Raw genomic sequence first — 13,823 nt, 5'->3', positions numbered from 1 at the left:
GAACAACATGTCTGATTTCTTCGCTGTGTGATATTAATGTTTTCTGCCTTGCTATTAATAAGTAATCTATGGGGAGACACTTTACGATCATGTCCTGTTCATCAAATGTCCTCATCAGAATTTCCTTTCTGTATTAGCATCAACTGCTGGTAATCCAAGTTTAACTACTTTCCTAGGTGGTGTTCTCCAGGCAAGAACCCTGCCTCCATCAGTTACTAGTAAATCACTGAATTTGCCACCAGTAGAGACTGGTGGATTCCTATTTTTCAATAGTTTATAATTCACTACTTTACTTAATTTGTTCAAATTTCCCCCAGATTTGTAAGAGTCCCTTCACATTTCTGTGTTCTGTGACATGGCCTCATCATTTTTTGGTTCAGGAGATTAGGACATATTGTATGGGATTTTATCCTGCCAAACACAGCATTTGTAAATATTCTCTCTGGAAAGGACTTTGGCCAAAGCAAAAATCAAAAATCTTCCTAACTTCTTTGTAATATATTTACTACTGGATCATTCCCGCCAATATTCTTTTTCATGGGAGAGCAGCAACATCTAGTGTCTCTCCAAATAAACTTCAGAAAACAAAGTGTACTGTAATTAAAAAGGTAGGCAGTGCAGCTCCGTGACTGATGGTGGAGAAAGGAAACTCACTGTTCACCGAGGGAGAAAGCTGGTGATTCTCTTCGCTGTAGTTTCTTCAGACCTAATGTAAACACACCCTCTGTGCATACATTCAGAAATATTTAAATTAATTCTGTTTTGGGTATCACCATATCCTGAACACTATGACAGATGCAGGAAGATAAGAGGAGGAGCCTCATCTTCAAATTACTTCTAGTTTTATTGGGTAGAAGAGACACAGCCTGGCAATTAAAGTGTATGGACACACTTAGAAAACTGCCAAGACTTAATGGCCAAGTGTACCAGTTATAATTACACTCATTTTCATGCACATCAACACCCAAAAGAACACTGACTTAAACCACAGAGAAATTGATTCTAATCTTGTGAAAGGATTAATGCAGCCATAGTTTGGTCATTCCTCAAAAAGTTCAATAGGCTATTAATTTCCTCCCACTTTTGCTACCACCCAGAAGCTTCAATTCTACAGTCATCTTTCTAGGTTTTGTTTGGGTCTGTTCCTCTGTTTCTTTATACTCCACGTATGCGTGAACACATCTGCTATTTGTCTGTCTCCTTTTGACTTATTTTGCTGAGCATAATTCTCTAGGGGTGCCATAGAACCCAGCAATTCTGCTCCTTGGTATATCTCCAAGAGAATTAAAAACATACTCACATCCAGAATGTGTACGGCAATGTTCCTAATAGCATGACTCATAATAGCCACAAGTGGAAATGACCCACTGCCCACCAACTGACAGAGGGATTGAACAAAATGTGGGCTGGCCATCACTAGAGCATCATCTGCATAATGAATGACACCCAACCATAAAAAAGAAGAAAGGACTGCTGCTTGCTACCACATGGAAGAAGCTGGAAAACATGCTGAGTGAAAGAAGCCACACACGAAAAACCACATGTTGTATGAGTCCATTTTAAAGAAATGTTCAGAGAAGGCAAAGCCAGCGAGACAGAAAGCAGGCTAGTCATTGCCAGAGCCTGAGGGTTGGTGGGGTGTGTGTGGGGGCGGTGGGGGTGTGTGTGTGTGTGAGCAGGGAGGGAAGAGTGGATAGTGACTTAAAGAGCAGAGTTTTTAATCTTGAAGGTGATGAAAATGTTCTGAATTAGATAGGGGTGATGGTTGAACAAATTTGTGAATATGCTAACATCCCTTCAAGCCATCACACTGTTTAGTATATGAATGATATCTGAAAGCTGCGGGGAGTGAGGGTGGGGAAAAACAAAAGAAAACAGGAGGGTCAAAGAGGTAAAAATAGGTGATGAGACCCTCCCTAGTGCCACAGCAGGTTAAAGCACAGAACTAAGAAGCTTAAGCCAGTTCCACATGATTTCCATTCCCGCCATCCCCGGAGGTGACCACATGGCACAGCAGACCATCCCTGACCCACCCACTGCTCCCTTCAGCAGTGTACTTTGTAGATCTGCCTGTTCTGCTCCCCGCTCTGTCTCTGGTGAACCCTCTCACCCTCCGCATCTCTGGCCTGTACCCCAGTTCTGTATGAATAAATAAATAAAAATCTTAAAAAAAAATAGGTGATGAATAATTACAGAACATGAAGAAGACACAGGAAATGTGCCTCCTACTAGTATTTTCTCTGTCCCCGAGTTCCTTACCTAGGCCTTAGTGGGGTCACCCCTTTCTTTGCCATGATTTGGCCTTTCTATACCCCCCTCTTCTAATCAAGTCCTTGCAGTGGTGGCTATGTGGGGCTGACCCCACCCCAGCCAAGGAAGGCCATGGTCATTATGTCCCATAAGGAGAGAAAATGGGGACCGTGCTGATAGAACTCACTGGGATAGTGCTCACTGGGGTAGAACTCACCCCCAACTCCTGATGGTGCCCAGACCTGAGAGGCACCTCTGGTGCTGAAGAACCAATGTCCTTCGGAGTCAGCGGTCCAGGTTGGGGTGGGGGTGGGGGTGGCTCTGGGTGGCAGCTGACCCAACTGTTTGGAGCATGGTTACCTTGGGGTGGGATGCGAAAAGCTGCCGAGGCCCTCATCGCCACAGGACGTCCCCAACCCCGGCTGATTGCTCTGGGCCCAGGCCACTCGCTCTTAGTCCCAATGCCATGGCCAGAAGGGCCCCGGCACGGGCGCTGAGTCTCCCCGCCTCACGCTGTGTTAGCGATCTGTTTCCTGTTCCCCTCGCGCTGTGCCAAGTGCAGTTGCGGCAGGACCATCGCCCCTCCTCGCTGGCTCCTCGCTGGCTGTCGGCGGTGTTAGTTCTGGAGGCGTCTCCAATGCCGCGGGATCAGGAGCTGTGTCACCCGAGCCACTCTGCCCCCGCGACCCTCCTCTCCAGGGCTCGGTCCCAGGCGCCGAGTGTGTGGCCACAGGAGCCGCGAGCAGGAGCCTGCAGGGCCAGTGTAAGCCGCTGGGTCCCCGCTGTCCCAGCCAGAAGTGGAAGCTAAATGTACTGTGGTCTTCAGGCAGGGATCTGGGGCAACAGAGGGAGAGCTGGTAACAATGACGACGTAGGAATGAAGCGTGGACCTCACTTAATAGCATTAAATATATTGCGGAAAAGATATTTAAATGTATTTAAAGAAATTTAAATTGATACATCAACATATAATTTATATAAAATATTATATAGAAAATCGTATGTAAATTAAATCATATACAAAATTTATTTTTCTATAAAAAATTAATTTTCTGGCCCTCCCTGGTGGCGCAATGGGTTAGGACGCAGCACTGCAAGCTGGCTGCAGTCGCTTCAGTGCTTGATTCCTGGCACCAGAGGTGATACACCTGGCGCAGCAGACCTCCCCTGACGGGCCCCCTGCTCCCCTCAGCAATGTGCTTCGTTGAGCTGCCTGTTCTGCTCCCCACTCTGTCTCTGGTGAGTCCTCTCACCCCCTTGCACCTCTGGCCAGGTCTGTATGTATAAATACATCTTCAAAAATTCATTTTCTAAAAAATGAATTATACATATGATTATATAAATATATTTATAAGAATATATAAATACATATAAATGAACAATCTTGTGTGGCACATTAAGATGTTTGCCATGGGGAAGAAGGGTTTGGAGTATCGGGGAACTCCGCATTGTCTGAATATTTCCTGTCTATCAAAAATTGTTGTACATTTAAAACTTCGTTAAATTCTCCCTAAATGCAGGGTCCCTACCCCTATCACACATTCATCTCCGAGCTGACTGGATCCTTTCAAAGAAGAGTGTCATATGATCACCCTTGAAAGGACAGTACATTGTCCCCAGGGCAGCCCAAAACTCCCACACAGCTGTGCAGGTGGTGGGAAAACGAGAGCACTGGACCGCAGTGTCTGTCCTGGCTGGAGGGCGAGTGGGACCTTCAGGACTCTGGCTGGAGGGCGAGTGGGACCTTCAGGACACTGAGTAACAACTCGTCTGCATTAACCCTGGGCCATGGAGGGCCCCAAGGGCAGTAAGGGGGTCTCTGCCCACAAAGGGTGTTGAGGGAAGTTTTGTAGCCAGGACAGAGCTGCAGGTGGGGGCAGAAAGTGTACTTTCTTAAGTCTGAGAAGGGGCAGGAGCTGAGGGTGTCAGGTGGGTCTATCCTGAGTACGTTCAGGGCTTCTGGTTCCCAGAACCCCTAATCATGTGCACCACAGGCGGGCACACTGCTCACAGCAGATTGTTACAGGTAGACTGCCTGGCCAGACAAGATGCTTCTGGAACTACTGCCACCTTCCAGGTGCCACTGTTGAGAAATGTGAGGGATTGCAGGGGTGGTAGGAGAGGAGAGAAATGACTTGGCAGTCCATTTTACAAGCTGCGACAGCTTTTCCTCGGGAGGTGCTTATATATTTAATGTGATGGATGAGCACCCAGAGCAGAATGTGACTTTACTTGGAAAGAGTCTTCGCAGAAGTTATCAGTTAACATGAACTCACACTGGACAGTAGTCTTATCAGAGGAGAAGACATACAGACACACACGGGACAGAAGGCCATGATGTTTGAGGCATGGAGATTGGAGTGATGATGCATCCACCAGGCCTGGGACTCCAGGGGCTGCTGAAAGAGGTCATGAGACAACCCCTTGACTTCGGACTGGCAGCTTCTGGAAGTGTGAGAGAATTAAGTTCTACTGTTTTAAGCCAGCTTGTTGGTGATGCTTTGTAAAGGCGGCTCTGAGGAGTTACCTAGCACATTTGGTGAGGATGATGCCAGGGGTATGTGCAGTTCCCAGCTGCACGTGTGCCTTGGAAGGCGTGGGGCCGTGGGGTTTCCTGGTTCCTGCAAGACTTGAGGCCTGGAACTGGAACTTTAGTTCTTGAACCCTGACATCACCCAGAAATTAGTTAGTAATCAGTATAGGTATTTACAATTTACACTGACTCCTCTCTCCCGGCACTTTCTACTTCCCATAGGGAAGACTCCCCCAGGTAGAATTTCTCTGTGAAATCTTTGTCCTGCCAGCTAAAGGAACCAACAGGTGTAAATTCTTCCTCCAAATCTTGCCCCTTGGTTCTGTGGGCTATGCCTATTTTTCCCCTTTTGGATTTACCTTTCCTGTACCTCCAAACAAAAGTGTGTTTGGAGGTCTGTGGTCTGCTTGATTAGTGTCTTCAGACACTGGACCACCCCTTCCTGAAACTTCTCTCCTGGGGAGCAATACATCTTTCTTCTTACTCCTTCTCTGTGGATCTGCTAATCTTAAGCAGCCTGTTCAGCCGCCATTTTTGTTACCGGTATTTCTGCATTTTTGTACAAGGTCAGAACTGCCCAGCAGTCAGTCATAGGAGTCAAACTCACAAGGCGCCCTTTAAATCAATCAAGAGCAGAAAGCTTCATTACCCTGGGGAAGAGTGCGCATTGCAAGGTATGACTGGGGGTGTCCCTGAGGGACTGATGATGGATGTATAAGCTTACTCCAGACTTACACATCATGAGGTATGCCTGGACGCACCTAGGTGGGGAGTGGGCATTGGCTAAAGTATAACAAAGGGCCCCAGAGGCTGATCAGTGGAACATCCGTTGATAAGATTGAAACCATGGCTGGAGATCTGAGGCTTGATTTCAATCACAACACTGAGCTTTCAACAGACAAGAAGTGCTTTTGGGCCAACATCCTGCATTTTCCAGTGTTTCTTTATCAGTGTGGTGGCGCCCTCAACACCTCTCTTCTTACCTCTGTGACTTAATTCTCTTCTTTCTTGACCCATTAGAAAATATTGCTTCTCACTTGGGTTCTGTATTTGATCTTAATACTGAACTATGTTGGGTCGTCATCTAGTTTCCTTATTTCAACTGCCACCAGTCACATGACTCCCATATCTGTGTTCCAGATGCAAGCTTGCCCTTGAACTCCAATTTCCTGTGGTCAACACAGGGACTTAACGTACCTGGCCCTCAAGACTGCTTGTGTTCTAAGCCCTGTGTTGAATTTTATCTCTTTCCTCAGCTAGAATCCCAGACCCCTTATTCTTGCAAAAGGAGGAATTCATGCAGAGTTTTAATTAAGAATTAAAAGAAAGGGCCCTCCCTGGTGGTGCAATGGGTTAAAGCACAAGACTATGAAGCTACCCGTAGCCACTCAACATGAGTTTGAGCCCCGGCCAGGAGGTGACCCACATGGCGTGGCAGACCTCTTCTGACCCGCCTGCTGCTCCCCTTAGCAGTGTACTTTGTCAATCTGCCTGTTTGTTCTGCTCCCCACTTTGTCTCTGGTGAAGCCTTCACCGTTCCTGCACCTCTGGCCTGTACCCCAGTTCTGTAAGCATAAATAAATAAATTAATTATTTTAAAAAATGATTTAAAAGATGGCTAGTGAGAAGATTTGGAACAAGTAAACACACACATGCCCACATAGAATTATGGTTGAATGAGAGCAGCTTCTTCACATGTCTCTCTGCTCCATGTGGCTTCCTCAGGTCTCCTTCTAGCTCTCCATCCTGCTTCCTTCCTCTTCAGTCTCCTCTCCAGATTCTTCTCTCTGCTTGGTTCCACTTTCCTTTGGGTGGGGCAGGGAACCTGGAACCTCCCCTTTACCTGGGGACCACCCTGTTACACTTCCTCTGTGATCACACCTTTCCCAGCTGTGGTATGCTCCAGTGGGTTGAGGAGCCTAGAACCTTCTGTCTGACCCACTGTCTGAGTCTGTGCCTGGAAGCTGTTGCACTTCCATTCCAACCCCCTTGCTGCTCACATGAACTGCCTTGGGTCAGAGTTCAGGTCAGCGAACACCTCCATGAAATCATAAGATCAAAAGTCTGCAAAGGTCCAAGGTCCACTTTTTTTTTTTTAAACTGAGAATGTTTATGGATCCAGAAGTGGGCTGAGGCATTGAGAGATAGGATAAGAACCCACATAATGAGATTTATTTCCAAGGGTGGCATAAAATGGCTTCATTCCAGCATTTCATTGCTTACAATGTTAGAATCTTGACTTTGGAAGCTTAGAAATACCCGGGTGGAGATGCTTGGCTGGATAGTACTGGCTATTTCCTTTGGAATATTAATGCTTTTGAATCATCCAATAATGATTAGAAGTATGCCCCCAAGTATCTCTGGGCTCAGCTCTGGCACTCGAGTCTTAATTAGGTGGGTTTTGACTCATCATTATTTAGTTACCCATTTTTCCTTAACAGAGTGCTTAAGTTATTTTATGTAATTAGAAGGAGGAAGCTCACAAAAGTCATCACATTACAGAAGAGCAATGACAGAAAAGACCATTAGCTCTATCTGACTGTACAAATCCCAGCAGTAATTAGAGACTTACATAAACAGCACAGCTTAAATTATTTAGTTGACAATCTCCCATAACAACGCCAGCAGTGTGGTGCACTTTATTTTTCATAAAAGCAAAAGTGATTAGTTTGCTATATAACCTAGTCATCGGGAAAATGTAATCCCCCTAACAACATTTATTATTACTGCCTGGTAGAAGGGTAGATTAAAGACGGAATTTTGACACATCAAATTGTACTGCAGCGTGAAAGCCAAAATAAGTGCTTCTTGCTCTAGAGATCCCATACCTCTGGGAAGTCTCCCCCGAGGCAGGCAGTGTGGAATAGAGTTGAGCAGAAGCTAATTTCCAGCAAATTCTTATTTTTCCACTGCATGGATGAATCCTAGGAATAAATGTAGAAGCTAGTTCTTTTGGGAAATGTGTGGTTGTAGAAAGAGAACTGACTTTTACATGAGAGATTTGAGGGGACCAGTTAAAGTTCCATTTGGCAAATAGTTCAGATGAAACACTGATTGGCTCCTTGGACTGGTGGGTTGGATGCAGGAGGCAGCCAAGTTCAGGGCTGCTTCTGGCCTCAAGGAGCCCCTTCCTAACCCTGAGCCATTCCTCCCCGAGGTTGCTGGTTCTCCTAGGACTTGCTTATCTGCTGGAAGTTAGGTGACTTACAGGAAGTCTTGGGTGAAGCCCTACTTCCCTATTCCAGAACCTCCTGACTACTAACCAGGGAGTTTTCCTTTCAACTGCATCAATTCTAGCCAATCCTTCCCATTACACCAGGTAGTTAGATCTTCCCCCACCTCCACCCCTGTGATGGACCACCAAGGAGATGGCAGGTGCAAGGCACACTCGCTGGCATGTGATAGGCCTTGGGGGAAGGATATTTTTCTCCTTCCTTCTCATAAATTATAAAATATCATAAAATGTGAATTCTCATTTGTGAAAAAAGCTGAATCTGTGTGTACTATAACAATGTTTAGAAATGTTTACTCAAGAGGTTGCTTTATTTGAAGATTGGTAATGGCAGGTATGATTTTATAGCTACACTTGTGTGATAGTCTGTGATTGTCTCCCAATATTTAGTCTCCTAATCTCCCTTGCGGATGGCAGCTCAACATTTAAATGGGAATATTCTAATGCAAGCTAAAAGCCTCCTACAGCTATGCATGGTCAAGTGACTATCAGATATGAAGAGGTTCAAAGCAAGCATATGGGGTTTCTGTTAAAGACTCATTTCTTAAAAGGAGAGAGTGTTTTGCTTTTTTCTTTGTTCCTTTCTGCTGTCCAGGATGTAGATGCAGTAGCTGGGACTCCAGCAGCTCTTTTGGACCATGAGGAAGAGGACAGCACATTAGGGATAGTAGACAGTGAACTGGGAGGCACTGTGTAATCAGCATCTGGGCCACAGACCAGTAGAATTCTTAAATGTTGATAAAAAAGCATGAGTTTCTATGGAGAGTCGTCATTAATTTCCTCACCTTATGACTTACTCTCTGGCCTTCCACTCCTATCTCTGTTATATTTAAATAAATACAGTCAATTGGGCCCTCTCTGGTGGTGGGACAGGTTAAAGTGTAGCATGATGAAGCTAGCCGTAATGACTCACAGCTTTGATCCCTGGCCGGGGAGCTTTCTACAGGTGCTTCAGACCTCTCCTGTCTCACCCGCTGCTCCCTTTAGCAGTGTACTTCAGTGTGCCTGTTCTGCTCCCCACTTTTTCTCTGGTGGATTCTCTCCCCACCCCGGCACCTCTGGCCTGTACCTCAGTTCTGTATGCACAAATAAATAAATCTTTAAAAAGAAAAAAAAAAGAAGTATGAGACCTCCAAATCTGACCCTTTTTTTTTTTAAAGAACCTTTGGAAAGTTATTAAACTTATGTATGCATAAACATTTTAATTATGTTCTAAATTAAATTAAAATTAGAAATGAAAATAAAATGTTTAAATTAAAAGAAAATAAAGTGTGTTCACTGCTCCCTGTCTTCCGGTTAGCTGAATGTCCGAGCCTGGGGTCACTCAGTCCAGAGTCTGCAGCAGTGGCGGGTTGGCCTCTGCTCCTAGTAAGGAGAGCAGTCTGGGCATGAGTGGAAACCCAGGGGTGAGGCAAGGTGCAGGGAGCACAAGGATAGAAATGCTCCGCCTTGGAAATCAGGGCAGACTGATTTCTTGGTCTTATAGGACCCTCCTCCAATGGGTTATGGAAATGATTGATTTTCAGAACCGTAGGTCTAGAGAAAGGAGAGCGAAGGATTTATTTTCTGTCTCCATCTCCTGTTGGTTGTATGTTTTCTCCCTGGAACATGACTTCTTGTGTTCCCTCCTGGCATGTATGGCTGGGGCCCAGCTCATGGGCACCAGACCAGGGCAGCTGTGCAGACAGTCACTCCTTGATGCTTTGCAAACACTGTCCTGACATTACAATCATTTTATATCTGAATCTGTGTTTTGCAGGGGAAGTCTGAAAGACAAGGAAGCCTGAGCTGTGGCTTTAGAGCTTCTGCTCTGCTCACAGATAGATGTCCCTCCCTACCTCTCCTCTTTTTTTTTTTATTAATTTATGCACACAGTACTGGGGTACAGGCCAGAGGTGCAGGGACTGTAAAAGACTTCACCAGAGACAGAGTGGGGAGCAGAACAGGCAGATCAATGAAACACACTGCTGAGGGGAGCAGTGGGTGGGTTAGGAGAGGTCTGCTGCACCATGTGGGTCACCTCCAGGGCTGGGAATCGAACTCATACTGAAGTGGCTGCAGCTCACTTGCAGGCTGTGTCCTTACCCGTTGCGCCACCAGGAAGGGCCTCCCACCTCTCATCTATTTCTGCACCCCTGGAAGAGGTTCTTAGCTGCCTGCTCCCCCACCCTACTACTTCCCTCTTCCCCCTGCAAGGGCAGGGTTGGGGCTTGGGCAGAGCTGGGTCACAGACAGTGCTGTGTCCTGAGTCAAGGGGCAGGGACCTTGGGCACTGGGGGAGGGAGCGGTGGGGTTCTGAGCTTACTGGGTGAGTATCTGTGCCCAAGGAATGCACCATAAAAACAGCTAAAATGTACCAAGACAGGGCAAGAGATAGACCGGAAGAGAGGAAAATGCTTGTTTCCTGCTTGTTGAGCTAGCAACATCACACGTGCATTTTATACTAGATCCTGGAACTTCTGCAGCTGGCCCTAAAGGACACCGGGTAGGTGTGGGCAGCCCCTGTGCTGGTGTCAGCGGGGACATCTGGGGCAGGGTGGGGACGTGGGCATGGTCCTGCCAGGTTTTCCCTGCCTGATGGGGTCAGCAGTCACATGGAGGGAGTCACTGCAGTTGTAGTTATGTTGGGAACAAGTGGCCAGGCCCTGGGGATGGCGAAGTCAGGGAGACCGGACCTGGACATGGGCAGTGCTGAGACGGTTCATTCTCAGCGTCTATCAAACCAGCCCTGCCCTCCCTCTACACCTGGTGCTCCCACTGCGTTATGTGACTTCTATTCTTGCAACGGGGAGATCTCTAATCTGTCTTGAGAAATAATCCAAAGTCCCCTTCAAGACCCATTCCAGGCATTCCAGAAATACTGACTGCTTCTACCAAGAAGCACAATGAATTCCACTAACCTGGAAACATCCACTCCGATTTGGTCACTGGCCTGTCCTCATTCCAGGAGACCAACATGAGCTTATTTTGAATTACCAAGAGAAGCTTGGGTGAGTGACCCGCAACAAGACATAAAGGCGTAGATCTGAAACCCAAGGGCTCTTCAATTCCACACCTGGTGAGTCTTTTATTAAGATTTATTTTATTTATTTTGCACAGAGGAATTGAGGTGTGGGTGTGAGAGGATTGCCCAGAGACAAAGCGGGGAGCAGAACAGGCAGATCTACTGAAAGACACTGCTGAGGGGAGCAGCGGGTGAGACAGGAGAGGTCTGCTGCACCATGTGGGTCAGCTCCCTGGCTGGGGATGGAATTCATGCCACAGTGGCTGCTGGCAGCTTCATGGTGCTGAGATTAACCTCTTGCGCCACCAGGGAGGCTGACCAGTCATCATTTCTCAGATTTATGCTAAGAGAGTTAGCAAAATGGACTACAGTACTTGATACCACAGAGGGCCCCTTGGCTGTAACAGATATTATCATCTCTCACCTTCACTGGTCAGCCTAGATTTCCCTCCCCCTTGTTCATCAGCATGATTGGTTTGAGTTTCTTTAATGGCATGTTCACTCTCGGGGAGGGATGGGGTGGAGGGTGTGGAGTGGGGGGGGGATCTGAGTTCTCAGCTCCCTTCATGGGGTCAGTGATCACTTGCTCATTTGTGCGTCATTGTTATCACCAGGTGTGGAAGTGAAGAGCTCCCTGGGTTTCAGATCTACGCCTTTATGTCCTGTTGCGGGTCACTCACCCGAGCTTCTCTTGGTAATTCAAAATAAGCTCATGTTGGTCTCCTGGAATGAGGACAGGCCAGTGACCAAATTGGAGTGCATGTTTCCAGGATAGTAGAATTTTTATTGTGCTTCTTGGCAGAAGCAGTCAGCATTTCTGGAATGAATGATGCACGGTACTGATACTTGGGTTGAAATACAACTCATCTAAAAGCAGTATTTGTCAAATCATTTTTAAAAACAGTATCTCGTGGCCCTCCCTGGTGGCACGGCAGGTTAAAGCACAGCACTAAGAAGCTAAAGCCACTTCCGCATCAATTCGATCCCCCGCCTTGGAGGTGATCCACATGGCGCCGCAGACCTCTCCTGACCCGCCCGCTGCTCCCCTCAGCAGTGTACTTCCACGATCTGCCTGTTCTGTTCTGGTCCCTGTTCTGCCTCTGGTGAATCCTCTCACCAACCCTGCACCTCTGGCCTGTACCCCAGTTCTGTATGTAAAAAAAAAGATTTATTTATTTATTTGTACATACAGAACTGGGGTACAGGCCAGAGGCGTACCCCAGGGGTACGAGAGGCGGCGAGAGGCTTCACCAGAGACAGAGTGGGGAGCAGAACAGGCAGATCGACGAAGTACACTGCTGAGGGGAGCAGCGGGCGGGTCAGGAGAGGTCTGCCACGCCATGTGGCCACCTCCGGGGCAGGCGGGGATAGAACTCATACAGAAGTGGTTTCAGCTTCTTAGTGCAGTGCTTTAACCCGCTGCGCCACCAGGGAGGGCCCAAATAAATAAATCTTTAAAAAAAAAAAAGTATCTCGTTTTCGCATTTCCCTGAAGAAGGGAACAGAGGGGCTTAGTAAAGTACTAAGAGTTTGGAACCAGTGGCTTGGATCACCAAAACAGGCTTCCCATGGCAGATTCCGATTTGGCTGGTGTAGCGAGCTGCCAGGCACTTCATGGCTAATGTGCCTGGAAATTTCAAATTAACCAGGTTGAAGTCAAAGCAAATGTGCAGTACGGGGCTGGCCTGATCCTCTAGGAGGTAAGCGAAAGCCGCTGGAGCCCTGTCCTGGCCAGTGGCTCCCTCTGTTATGTAGAAAGCCCCTCACATAAGAAGCCCAATTTAGGGACCTCGTGTTCCGTGGTCTGCGTTCTCTGGAGAAGCCCACTCAGTACTGTGGTGTTCCTTCCGAGGTGACCTTTGGAAACGGTCTCATTTAGCCAGCTCATTTCACTGATGAGAAATGTGAGTTCTGGAGAGGGCAAGTGACTAAGCCCAGGCTGTTCTGTTAGAAGCAGAACCAGGACCAGGACTGAGAACTCCTGGCAAAGACTGAGACTTTCCTTATATACCTGGCACCTTTTCCTTATATTTCTGGCACCTCTTAGTACTCCACTCCCCTAAAAAATCAACTTAAAGGACTTGCCTGAAGCAGTGAAGTTTTGAGTTCTGGGAGCTGACGGGAGGGGTCTCGTCTTCCTTTCTTTTGCTTGGAATATTCTTGACTCATCCTCATCAAACATGTATTTACCAGATTACCCTGCAAAGGAAGTAATTGCATTTTCATTTAGGGATCCAGTGAGACCCACACACAAAGTCAATTCAAACGTTCCCCTTTGAATTGGTTAACCATCTGACTAAAAAGAAATTATTGTGACTGTATTTTCTCTCCGTGACATAGTTTTATGATGAATCAATGACATGGCTGTTCATTTCCTTTGCAGAATTTCCGAAAGTTTATACAGTCTCAACAACAACAAAAAAACCCACAATTATTATTTTTTTCTTTTTACGGTGTTGCTGTATTTAAAAGCTGGGACATTGGGGTGGGGGGCGGGACAGAGGGCAAATCATTCATTTGGAGGCTTTAGGGGTAAAGTCATTGCTTTGCTCCTCTGAAAACAATCGACCCCCTCTCCCCTTTCCTGAATGTATTCACCTTTTACTTCTCAACCTGTCTTCCCGACGTGGAGGTGGGGGAGGGGGGAGGGGGGTGCAGGGAGGGTTGGGGGAGGGGACAATTTCGATTTGCAGCGTTTCCCGTGCACATTTGTTTACTCGGGATAATTCCCAGGTTGGCTGCAGGAATGCAGGCTTGGGGCTGGTGAGCACCTATGAGCAATTAGAGTAACTTTAATAGTCCGT

Source organism: Condylura cristata, unplaced genomic scaffold (assembly GCF_000260355.1).
Source record: "Condylura cristata isolate star-nosed mole 26May11 unplaced genomic scaffold, ConCri1.0 scaffold00005, whole genome shotgun sequence".
Classification (NCBI taxonomy): Eukaryota; Metazoa; Chordata; class Mammalia; order Eulipotyphla; family Talpidae; genus Condylura; species Condylura cristata.
This window is presented reverse-complemented; position numbering follows the sequence as displayed.